We start from the raw sequence: 12,228 nt of genomic DNA, 5'->3' as shown, positions 1-12,228 counted from the left end.
CACGCACCTATGATTCATGGCGCAGTTGGTTGCTACATGTCCTATTCTCTGACAATTTTTACATTGTGGTGGGCCATTTTTCCTTATAGGTTCCCACTTAACTGCTTGGTACAGTAAGTGCTTTGTTTGAATTAGGTTATCCATTGTGCTGTTTGGTGACACTTGTATGATGAAGATTTTTAACTGTTCATTTCTCACTGGTAGTGTAGATATTTTTTCGCTTTCTACGTTTTCTAGATTTCTATTTCTTAGTTCTTCACTCAATTCTTCTACAGTTGTTTCCTTGTCTAAACCTTTCAACACTATGGACTTGATCTTCTCAGTTTTTGGGGTGAATGTGTAGTATTGTATCTTTTTGTCTTGAAGCACTTTGATTATTTCTGTATGCTGGCTGAAGTTTTGCGGTTCCAAGCTGCATTTTTTTGTGTCAAGGTTTTTTATTATGAAATCAGTGCATCTTGGGTCCTTTCTTAGAGTCTCTATCAAGTCTTTTGTGGAGAGGCCTTCTATTATGATGGGCGGGGCTTTAGCTTTTAAGTCTTCAACGTTTATTTTTTCTTCTATAGTTTCTTCTTCTGTTTCCATTGTGTCTTCTATTTCATCTTTACTCTGTTCTTTAATTGTTATTTTTGTTTCTTTCTCTTCGTTTTTTCTGTTTAGGTTTGTGAAGCTTGGTTTATTTTTATCATTTTTGTCGTTTAGAAATTTATTAAGCACGTGTTTTGTCTTGTTATCAAGATCCTTGTGGTCTGCAATTGCTTGAACTTTGTTGAATCTTTCATTACTTTTATTAATTTCGTCGTTTTTTCTTTTTTTCTTTTCGGTTTTTTCTTTTATTTTAGTACTTACACTATTCTTTGTTGTTTCATAGTGTGAATTTGGGGTTAGGCCGGTCTCCGTGGACATTCTGTCTTGGGTTTCGACCCTTGGGGTCGATCCCAGGGAAAACCTTGTGTCTATTCGTGATATGGTATTTGTTTTCTTTCTTTGTAGCCTTTTTATTGTAATAATATTCACTTTAGGGACTCTTTTTTTGCGAGCACGCTAAAAGCCAGGTATCCTAGCCACTACACCATATTGGAGATGCTCTTTGGTGATTTATATCTATTGAGACATTTTCTAATACACTTTCTTTCGAAGAATCTAATTTTTTTCATCATGCTTGCACTAACATTAAACCAGCTGGGGCAAGAATAAGTGATTATGGGCCTTATTAGGCATTGGTAGGCGATGATTTTAATTTTAGGATCTAGTAGTAGAGAGTGAAATAGGTTGTGCAGTGAGTGAAATACTTTTGATGCCTTGTCTAGTTGCATTTTGATGTGTGTTGTGAATGTTAATCTATCGTCTAAGTTTAGACCTAAACATTTTACCAGTCTCTTGTGGGGTATGTAAGTATTTGTTTATTTATCTTTAATTTTGAATAAATTCCAGTTTTTCCTTAATTTACAAGATTGCCCTATTAGTTTATCTCTGCATAGGATTGTTTCACATTTTTTTGTGTTGGTATCTAGCAATCAGTTGTTGTAATGATTTTTAATGTTATTGTATGTGTTCTCTAAAGTTTGTCTTATTTTTTGGATATCTCGGTCGGTACTGTAGCACATTAGGTCATCAGCAAACGCTACTGCATAGAGTAAATTAATATTTTTTTTCCATAATCTTAATAAACATTGTTTTAAATATTTGAATGAACAAAATTTAATATTAATTTGTCAAAAATGACTCTCAAAAATTTCCGGTACCGGGAATCGAACCCGAGCCTCCTGGGTGAAAGCCAGGTATCCTTTTTTTTTTTTTTGAAAAATGATTTTTATTGAACATTAATTATAAAATTACAGGATGAGAAAAACATTTAAAACATCCGTTTTAAATTTACATACATATACATGTGTAGATACAGAATGGTAGTACAAACTCTCGCTGTATATCGCTATTTTTTGGTTTTTTTTTTTTCACTCGCTTTCATGTGGTGTGGTTTGAACGCAGTCAAACATTAGACTAATTTTTTTGTTTGCTTTGCTAGAAAAATTTAAAAAACTAGCTTTGCTAGCTTATCTAGGTGATAAAGTAATAAATAAGTAACATATAAATAAAACGCGCTTACAACTAGATAACAAGTAACAGGACAATTATTCTTTGAAATGAGTTGCTTTATTGCTTTATAAGCTGTCTTATCACTTATTGTTTAGTTATTAATTAGTAAAAATTTTTTTTTTTTTTTTTTTTTTTTTTTTTTTTTTTTTTGCTATTTATTATAATAATTAAAGTTTTTAAGAGTTTGAATATCTTTGTTCGTTATGTTCATCGAGTAGACTAAGTTTTTGCTACATGTTTTTTCTGGGTTAAGTAGAATTTTTTTGTTGTTATTATTTCTTGAAATATGGTAAAATATTGGTATATAATCGTCATTTGTTATATACTTGTTGGTATCAAGATATAGAAAAGAAGTAGGCGGAACAAAGCCTGATTTTATAGCGTTTTGATGGTGGCTAATGAGCCCATTTGATTTATTTTGTAGTGCATCTTTGATGTATTTTCTAATGAGATATATGATAAATACATCTATTATATTTATTTTTGCTTGCGTGTACAGATTAATATTACTTATATACTTAGTATAGTTACTTTTCGATGATTTGTATCTATTAACACATTTTCTAATGCATTTTCTTTCAAAAAATCTAATTTTTTCCATCATGCTTGCACTAATATTGAACCAGCTGGGGCAAGAATACGTTATTATGAGCCTTATTAGGCATTGGTAGGCGATGATTTTAATTTTAGAATCTAGGAGTGTGGAGTGAAAAAGTTTGTGTAGTGAGTGAAATATTTTTGTTGCTTTGTCTAATTGGATTTTGATGTGTGTTGTGAAGGTTAATCTATCGTCTAGATTTAGTCCTAAATATTTTACTAATCTTTTGTGTGGTATGTATGTGTTTGCTTTTTTGTCTTTAATTTTGAATAGGTTCCAATTTTTTCTCGTTTTATAGGATTGTCCTGTTAGTTTATCCCTGAAGAGGATTGTTTCACATTTTTTTTCGTTAGTATCAAGTAACCAGTTATTATAGTAATTTTTAATGTTATTGTAGGTATTTTCTAGTGTTTGTTCTATTTTTTGGATATCTCGGTCAGCACAGTAGCATACTAAGTCATCGGCAAACGCTATTGCATAGAGGTTGTTCCCGTTGTTGATATTAAAGAGCTCTAGAATGTCGGCATTAAAAATGTTAAACAATACTGGCGAGTTTATGGTGCCTTGTTGCAGACCTTTTGTTATTGTATATGTGTCTTCTGATTTGAATTTATTAATCATGACTTTAAATTTCCTTTGATATATTAGGTTGTGGATTGTTTTGATTAAGTGTGTTGGAAATTTTTTTTTGTATAACTTAAAGATTAATCCTTCCAGCCAGACTGAGTCAAAGGCTTTGCGCAGGTCTATTAAGCATGCTCCTGTCATTTCATTTTTTTGTAGGTGCCAATTTATGTCAGAGAGGAGTTTGTTGATTGCATGATTGGTGGAGTGTTTGCTTCTGAAGCCAAATTGAGTTTCTGGGATTATGTTATTTTCGTTTATGTGTTTGAGTAATGAGTTATTAATTATTCTTTCAAGGATTTTACTGATTGCTGGAAGTATACTTATTGGTCTAATGTTGTCTATTGTCACCGGTTTATCATGTTTTTTTTTGAGTACCATTAGTTTGGCTGTTTTCCAGGATTCAGGGAAGTAGCCATTGTTTATGGCGTTATTGAAGATTATAGTATAGTTTTGAATTATGCATTGAGGTAGATTTTTTATTATTATGTTGGGTATTCCATCCCATCCTGTTGATGTTTTGTTTTTCAATTTTTTAATAAGTTTATTAATTTCTTTTGAATTGGTGAAGAGTACTCCGGTGTTTATTGTGTTTGTGGGGCAAGAAGCTTTGTTGTTATGATTGAACGTTGTGAAAGAGTTTGACTCACTAAACTGATCAGATATCTTTTTTACGGTATTGTTTACTATGTTTCTGAGTGTTGTGAACTGATTATTATCTGTGTTAATTCTTTCTAGTTGTTTGCCTATTACGCTTGGGATTATGTTCTGTTCTGTTACTTTTGTGTGGTTTATTCCATCTAGATTTATTGATGTGTTTGTAATATTTTTATGCTTGTCGTTAAGGTCTGTCGTTTTTATTAGGAAGTGGTCAATATTAATGTCGTTATTATCATTATTTTTGAATATTTTATTAAGTGAGGGGAAAAAGTTTGCTGAGTCTTTATAATTTAGTGTTTTTAGTGTTTTTATATATTCATTTTTTTCAAGTATTAAGATCATGTTTATTATCTTATTTTTTATATTTTTCATATCCTTTTTTAGTTCGATGGTCCTCATGATGCTAGCTTGGTCTTTTTTGTTAGTATTTTTATGTATCTGTGTTTGTATTTTATGTTTGTCTTCATATAATTTATTTAGTTTTGTTGATTGGTATTTTTTGTACGGGTCTATATTTTTGTGTATTGGGACAATTTGTGCAATAGCGTCGTTTATTGTTTTTTCATTTACTATTATGTAGTGATCTATTCCATTGTTTGATATGTTTTTCGTATCTGGGATTTCAAGTGTGTAGTTTTTGGTGATGTGTTTTTGAAATTTTTTCCAGTTGGTTTTTTTGTAGCAGTACTTCGTTTCTGTAGGGTTTCCAACATGCAGTTTATTGTTATTTGGGAGGGTGATTGTAAGTTTGGTTGCTCTGTGATCACTGTCTATTGTTAGTGTTTGGGCTAGCCTTTCTACTGTTTTGAGTCTAGTGTCAATTAATGTGAGATCAATAAAGGCATTGGATGCTGGGAAAGTTGCCTCAGCTGGGTTAATGATTTCAAGTTTGTAATCTATTTTTTTTTGGTTATACCAGTTAAATAGTTGTGTACCTCTATAATTTGTTTTTGTATCGCCAAAAGTTGGATGTCTAGCGTTGAGGTCACCAGATATAATATAGTAGTTGTTTGTGTCTTTTAGATTGAGATCATCGAAAAGGGATGTGAGGTCTTTATATAAATTGTTTTTATTGGAGCTAGAGGCGTAGGCACTGATAATAAATAGATTTTCATTTTTTGAAATTTTTATCTTATTAACAGTATGCTCTAATAGTGGTAGTTTACCTTGTGTGTTTACTGTTTCAAACTTAAATTCCTCTTTAATTAGGATTGCAGTGCCTCCGCCTCCGTTAATAGTCCTGTCCGTTCTGATTATAGTATAGTTATAATATTTGGGGGTATGTATCTGGCTTAATTTGGTTTCGCAGAGTAGTACTAGGTCAGGATCGTGTTCATTTATTAGGTTTTTTATTTCTAGTCTTTTATACTTACTCTTTAGTGAGTTTATATTTACTTCGATGATTCTGATCCTATTTGTAGTGGAGCTTGGAGAGATGTTCTCATCCATTATTTTGGTGCTGTTGGTTGTCCATGTTCCACTGTATATTTAGGTGGGTAGCGATTAGTTCAATTTTTTGACTGTTCGTTGTAACTTGGTTACTGATCTCATTTATTCTATTGCTGAGTTGGTGTGTGCACCCTTTGATGAGTTCGTTGATGTCTGATTGCATTTTTTGGATTGTAGCTGTTGTTTTTTTATTTGTTTCTTCAATCAGGTTCTTTATCCTTTCTTCATTACCATTATTCATATTCCAGGCATTTTAGATTTGTCCCTGTGGGTTGATGCTCTGGGTTTGTGGTGTTGTTTTTTGGTTAATGGGGTTTGAGATCTTTTTGTGTTGATCATTTCCTGTCTTTCTGGGGTCTGTTGTTCCTGGTTGCGATTTGAAATATGTGCAACCTCTGTATGAGGCTGGGTGTCCCAGATTTCCGCAGTTGACGCATTTCAGAAGATTTTTGTCTGATTGTCCAGATATTTGGCAGTTACCTGGTCCATGTGAGCCTGCACATTTCACGCACCTATGATTCATGGCGCAGTTGGTTGCTACATGTCCTATTCTCTGACAATTTTTACATTGTGGTGGGCCATTTTTCCTTATAGGTTCCCACTTAACTGCTTGGTACAGTAAGTGCTTTGTTTGAATTAGGTTATCCATTGTGCTGTTTGGTGACACTTGTATGATGAAGATTTTTAACTGTTCATTTCTCACTGGTAGTGTAGATATTTTTTCGCTTTCTACGTTTTCTAGATTTCTATTTCTTAGTTCTTCACTCAATTCTTCTACAGTTGTTTCCTTGTCTAAACCTTTCAACACTATGGACTTGATCTTCTCAGTTTTTGGGGTGAATGTGTAGTATTGTATCTTTTTGTCTTGAAGCACTTTGATTATTTCTGTATGCTGGCTGAAGTTTTGCGGTTCCAAGCTGCATTTTTTTGTGTCAAGGTTTTTTATTATGAAATCAGTGCATCTTGGGTCCTTTCTTAGAGTCTCTATCAAGTCTTTTGTGGAGAGGCCTTCTATTATGATGAGCGGGGCTTTAGCTTTTAAGTCCTCAACGTTTATTTTTTCTTCTATAGTTTCTTCTTCTGTTTCCATTGTGTCTTCTATTTCATCTTTACTCTGTTCTTTAATTGTTATTTTTGTTTCTTTCTCTTCGTTTTTTCTGTTTAGGTTTGTGAAGCTTGGTTTATTTTTATCATTTTTGTCGTTTAGGAATTTATTAAGCACGTGTTTTGTCTTGTTATCAAGATCCTTGTGGTCTGCAATTGCTTGAACTTTGTTGAATCTTTCATTACTTCTATTAATTTCGTCGTTTTTTCTTTTTTTCTTTTCGGTTTTTTCTTTTATTTTAGTACTTACACTATTCTTTGTTGTTTCATAGTGTGAATTTGGGGTTAGGCCGGTCTCCGTGGACATTCTGTCTTGGGTTTCGACCCTTGGGGTCGATCCCAGGGAAAACCTTGTGTCTATTCGTGATATGGTATTTGTTTTCTTTCTTTGTAGCCTTTTTATTGTAATAATATTCACTTTAGGGACTCTTTTTTTGCGAGCACGCTAAAAGCCAGGTATCCTAGCCACTACACCATATCGGAGATGCTCTTCGGTGATTTATATCTATTGAGACATTTTCTAATACACTTTCTTTCGAAGAATCAAATTTTTTTTATCATGCTTGCACTAACATTAAACCAGCTGGGGCAAGAATATGTGATTATGGGCCTTATTAGGCATTGGTAGGCGATGATTTTAATTTTAGGATCTAGTAGTGGAGAGTGAAATAGGTTGTGCAGTGAGTGAAATACTTCTGATGCCTTGTCTAGTTGCATTTTGATGTGTGTTGTGAATGTTAATCTATCGTCTAAGTTTAGACCTAAACATTTTACCAGTCTCTTGTGGGGTATGTAAGTATTTGTTTATTTATCTTTAATTTTGAATAAATTCCAGTTTTTCCTTAATTTACAAGATTGCCCTATTAGTTTATCTCTGCATAGGATTGTTTCACATTTTTTTGTGTTGGTATCTAGCAATCAGTTGTTGTAATGATTTTTAATGTTATTGTATGTGTTCTCTAAAGTTTGTCTTATTTTTTGGATATCTCGGTCGGTACTGTAGCACATTAGGTCATCAGCAAACGCTACTGCATAGAGTAAATTAATGTTTTTTTTCCATAATCTTTATAAACATTGTTTTAAATATTTGAATGAACAAAATTTAATATTAATTTGTCAAAAATGACTCTCAAAAATTTCCGGTACCGGGAATCGAACCCGAGCCTCCTGGGTGAAAGCCAGGTATCCTAGCCACTAGACCATACCGGATGACGATGACCTATGCGAAAGAGACAGTCTTAGCGCGTTGTAACAGTATACCGCTTTATTTCTATAAGTATACTATTTTTAGGGAGTGCACAGTCCAAACAAATGAATCAAAAATTTTTAATAAGACTTAACAAAAAAATTATATAATGTTTAAAGAGTTTTAAGTTTACATCCTCAATTTAGCTTGAAAAAACGAAAAGTCGTTATTTCTATTTTACACTTTTACAGTGGTTCCTTATAAAAATAAATACTTTTACTTGCAATTTTTTCATAATGAACGCAAAGTTTTGCTTAAAAATAATGTAATGAATTGTATAATATCTGATGATTACATAATAATCGATTCCACAGTAATGAATGGTTTAATATTCAGTAACTGAGTAAAATAATTTTTCTTTTCGCAAAAAGAACTGCTATACTATTGATGACAACATCCTTCTACGAATTATAGACATAATGTCGAAGTTACAGTTTATAATTGTTTATTAAAAAAAAATTTTGGAAAAAAATAATGTTGTAAATGATTCTAAAAATTATTCAAAATAGTATATGTGGGAAGCAGAAAAATTTTTGTATTGGGTATGCTATTATTTATTTATTTTTTTCTTTTTAAATGGTTTTTATTCAGTAATTTTTACATATTGTATAAAACCTGTATTACACACGTGTATAAAATCTAATTTTAGTACTTATTGGTTGTATGGATCATTAATCATGTACGGTTAGTTAATTAGCCCATTTTCGTTATTTAACGCATCTTTCATATGTTTTATGATTCAATAAATTATGAAAACATCAACTTTGTTTATGTTTGCCACTATGTATGGATCGGTGTTGCTAATAAATTTTGTGTAGTTACTCTTTGACGATATGTATGCTTTAAGACACACTCTAATGCATTTTCTTTTAAAGAATCTGTTTTTATGATACTGTCACTAATATAGCATACTAAGTAGATTAATGATATTTCGGTCCCAGTAAATCAGCTTTAAAGATGATAAATAGTATCAGTAAGTTCTACGTTCCCTGTTGTAGGCCTTATGTTGTTTTTAATACTTTCACTCACTTGATGTCGTTGATGTTAACTTTGCATTTTCTTCAGCTTATTAAATCTCGGATTGATTTAATCAAATGTGTTGGAAAGTTCTTTTTGTTTACGGGTAAATGACTCAATTACTGCGCACTTAAATGTTTGACTGTGCTAACTTATTCATATTTTGATGTTTTTTGATGTAAATTGAAGCAGTTTTATTTTATCTTCATCTGCAGCAAGCACCTTATATGATTAAAAATACACAAATTTTTCTGTTACATCCTTTTTTTTTTTTTTTTTTTTTTTTTTTTTTTTTTTTTTTTTCAAATAATTGTTTTAGTCCTAACATCATTAATTTGTTTGTGTTACTGCGCACAGTTATAAAATCAGCACCAGTTACTGCGCCCCCAATTACTGCGCGAGTATCTCCTGTCAGGTTTTCATGTTGAAATCCAGAACCAATTACTGCGAACGACTACGGGGGTTTTGTAAGTTGCCATCGAAGTACACGTCACTGAAATGAACATTTATATTTTTACTGCAAAATTGAAGTGAACTGTCGTTATTTCGGACCTCCCCCCCCCCCCCGAAAAATAGTGCAAGCACAGTAGCTTCAATGTGTTTTAAAGATAAACTACTAAATGAAAGTTCATAAAATAAAAGAGGTTTACAGTTACTTACACACATTTATGCAAAAAAGACAATTCAATAACTTCTTTGCATTAGCAAATAACTTTGTTCGCATTAGAAAATAACAAATTTGTTCTTACATATTGACTGAAATTATTGCAAACATATACTACAAAAAAAAAAAAAAAACAAGGAAGGTATTCCAATTTGTATAGTGACAGTCGTCAACACATAGCGTGTATATTTATGCATAATTCAGCTTTTTATTTGTCACAATTACTCTTTGACAATTGTACATCCATATCCCTACAAGCACGCATACAGAGAAAGAGATAGATGTAGCTGAATGTCAGAGAATCGATTGCATACAATTGTTGCGTGAGCGGTCGCCAGCAGTTATGTTTCGCGGTCTTCTCGTTCGCTTGAACCAGCTGGTTTCAACATGAGCTTGTTTACATTGCCGGCATTTCGACCTGTAATCCATCAGCATAGAAGCAGCTGCTCATCATCAGATTCTCCGGCTGCCAAACACACTTGAAATTCCAAGCGGTCCACACACACACGCATACACACCGGCCGTCTCTTTATGTTCATGAGTACGTTTGTGTGTGTGAAGTAAATACATCATGTAAGAGTCGTTCGAACCACTGCTTTGCTTGTGCCAATCTTATCTTACGTTGGTGGAAAATAAGATTTGTCGTTAAAGTAAACATACCAGAGGTAGATGTACCAATAAAATCTCCTGAATCCAATAAGATAACTCCATCGACTTGCAACTTTTCTTGGAATATGCAAGTCTGAAAATTTTCACAGCTTATGATTTACCTTCGGATATGCTTTAAAAGTAATTTAATAACAGCTTTGCAAAATACAGCAACGCGCGTGCGGTAAAAAAGTACACAAAGTTTATCGTGAATAAATTTGAAAACTTTTTGTAATAAATACTAACTCACATATTATGAGCTACAGGATCAATATACGCACAACTGCAATATCTTCGAATATGTTTAGCTTGCTCTAAAGGCATAGTTTTTTTTTTTAACTAATTTTTTTAACAGTAAATAACTTTCAGAAGAATTCCAAACTCATAGAAGACAAACTTGGACAGTATAAAGATAAAAGAATGTAATCCAAACTTGCAAGGTTTACTTAAGTTTCAGAAATACTGTAGAGAACTACATAGTTTGTATTCCCTTTATATTTCCCAAATTTTTGTTTTGTTTGTATTCTCATCATCATCATCAGTATTCTCTAATAAAATTAAATGCAGATAAACTTGAAAATTACGATAAAACAGGCTATTTCATTTAATACTATTTAATCCTCTCGTTCATCAAAACAAAAAGTTTTTTCTCTAAAGCTCATTAAAACTTTATTACCCAAGCTTTAAAAAATAAAGAAAACGGTCGTCAAAGCGTCTATAAGAAAATCGCATTTATCGCTCAGCTGAGATTGAGCGTCTTGGGATTGCTTGCAGCTCGATAATTCGATCAGCCTAGAACGCAGCAAACGGTTTTGCTTAGCGTCACGTCTTCCGTCAGCAGTCAGTCGATATTAAAAAACTATTTGATTTTTTTTTTATCAAGAGTTACAAATTATTTATCTAAATAAGAAAAAAATTGTGCTTATTTATAAACATTTGAGGTACTTTAAGACATAAGAACAATCAAGGTATACTTCAGTACTCTTGAAATATAATTTTTTTACTCTTTGATGTAAGTACGAAATTTTCTTTATAAAACTCATCCAAACATTATATCTTCAATACGTTACGAAGATCCCAATACTTTTTAAATATCCTACAGCTATACGAACTAAACCAGTATTCATATTTTCGGCTCACAAAGTTTGCATACAAGATATGTAACCATAATGCGAGATCGTAGGACTGTCATCGACTTTTACATTACGGACATTTACAAAGACGTTATTATCAGGTGCACCGTTCGGACGTTCGCCCGCGGCACTTTGAATTCTTACGAAAAAATCTCGCCCGTCCCCATATTAATGTATGCAAGTACTGGCTGTCAGCGCGTGTACTTGCTTTTTACCTCACTTTTTACTCCAATGAACTTTTGTGAGAGGTAAGAATTTCTGCGTGTTTTTTTTATATCTGCGAGCTCCTCTTTCCTGTTAGACAGTATGCGAAATTTATACCATAATTAAACGATCCTAGGGCAAAGGAATTTGTAAAATAAACTTTTTTATTTGCGGTATCACGGAACTTATCTGTGAAATTAAATTTTTCACCTTCCTTTTTGCCATCTTATAAGGCAGCTCACTTAAAACAAACAATAACGTGAAAAAAAACGAATAATTCTTTGAATAAAAAAATTTTTGTTTTATAACTTTCGATACCAAATGCACCAACCTTCTGAAGATTTAAACAAACTAAAAAAAGACAGTTTCAAAATAAATTAAAATAAAGCAAAAGTAACATTCGAAACATTTCAACAGTTCCCATCCACCCGGTTCCAGTATTTTTCGTCTGTCTAGTAAACTTTCTCTACTTTACCTCTGTATAGCTGGTAAACAAAAAAAAATAGCAAGATTTACGCGAGATTTGCAAAGGGCTTTCTAAATAATACCAAAATGCAATTTTAAGCGAACCTGAGGGAGGGAGGGAGAGATCGTTTGTACGTACGTGCCTGCCATTTTTAAGCGACATCCATTTAGCCCAGCGTTCTTTCTTTTTTTCAATAAAATTCGGATTAAAAGCTGCTGGCTGCTTGTGTCGCGCTCAAAGATAGTTGCTCCCAGCAACCATCTCATTTTAAAAAACCCTGCTATTTCAAATACGAGCTGAAGAACGAGATTTGTGTAC

At 32.5% G+C, this 12,228-nt stretch overlaps 1 protein-coding gene and 1 non-coding gene across 2 annotated transcripts in view; one reads left to right on the top strand and one right to left on the bottom strand.

The window, feature by feature from the left end:
* LOC106639698 (uncharacterized) overlaps window positions 1-12,228 on the top strand; it is a 107,394-nt gene that overhangs the window by 48,923 nt on the left and 46,243 nt on the right. The window lies entirely within an intron of this gene.
* Window positions 7,670-7,741, bottom strand: TRNAE-UUC (transfer RNA glutamic acid (anticodon UUC)). Its single transcript has one exon. It is a non-coding gene; the product is annotated as a tRNA-Glu (tRNA).

This window comes from Copidosoma floridanum, unplaced genomic scaffold, assembly GCF_036245765.1.
Source record: "Copidosoma floridanum isolate Cflo_tuat_1 unplaced genomic scaffold, Cflo_Japanese_pri ptg000030l, whole genome shotgun sequence".
Lineage (NCBI taxonomy): Eukaryota > Metazoa > Arthropoda > Insecta > Hymenoptera > Encyrtidae > Copidosoma > Copidosoma floridanum.
Note: the sequence above shows the minus strand (reverse complement) of the source record. Positions and strands in the feature narration are given on the sequence as shown.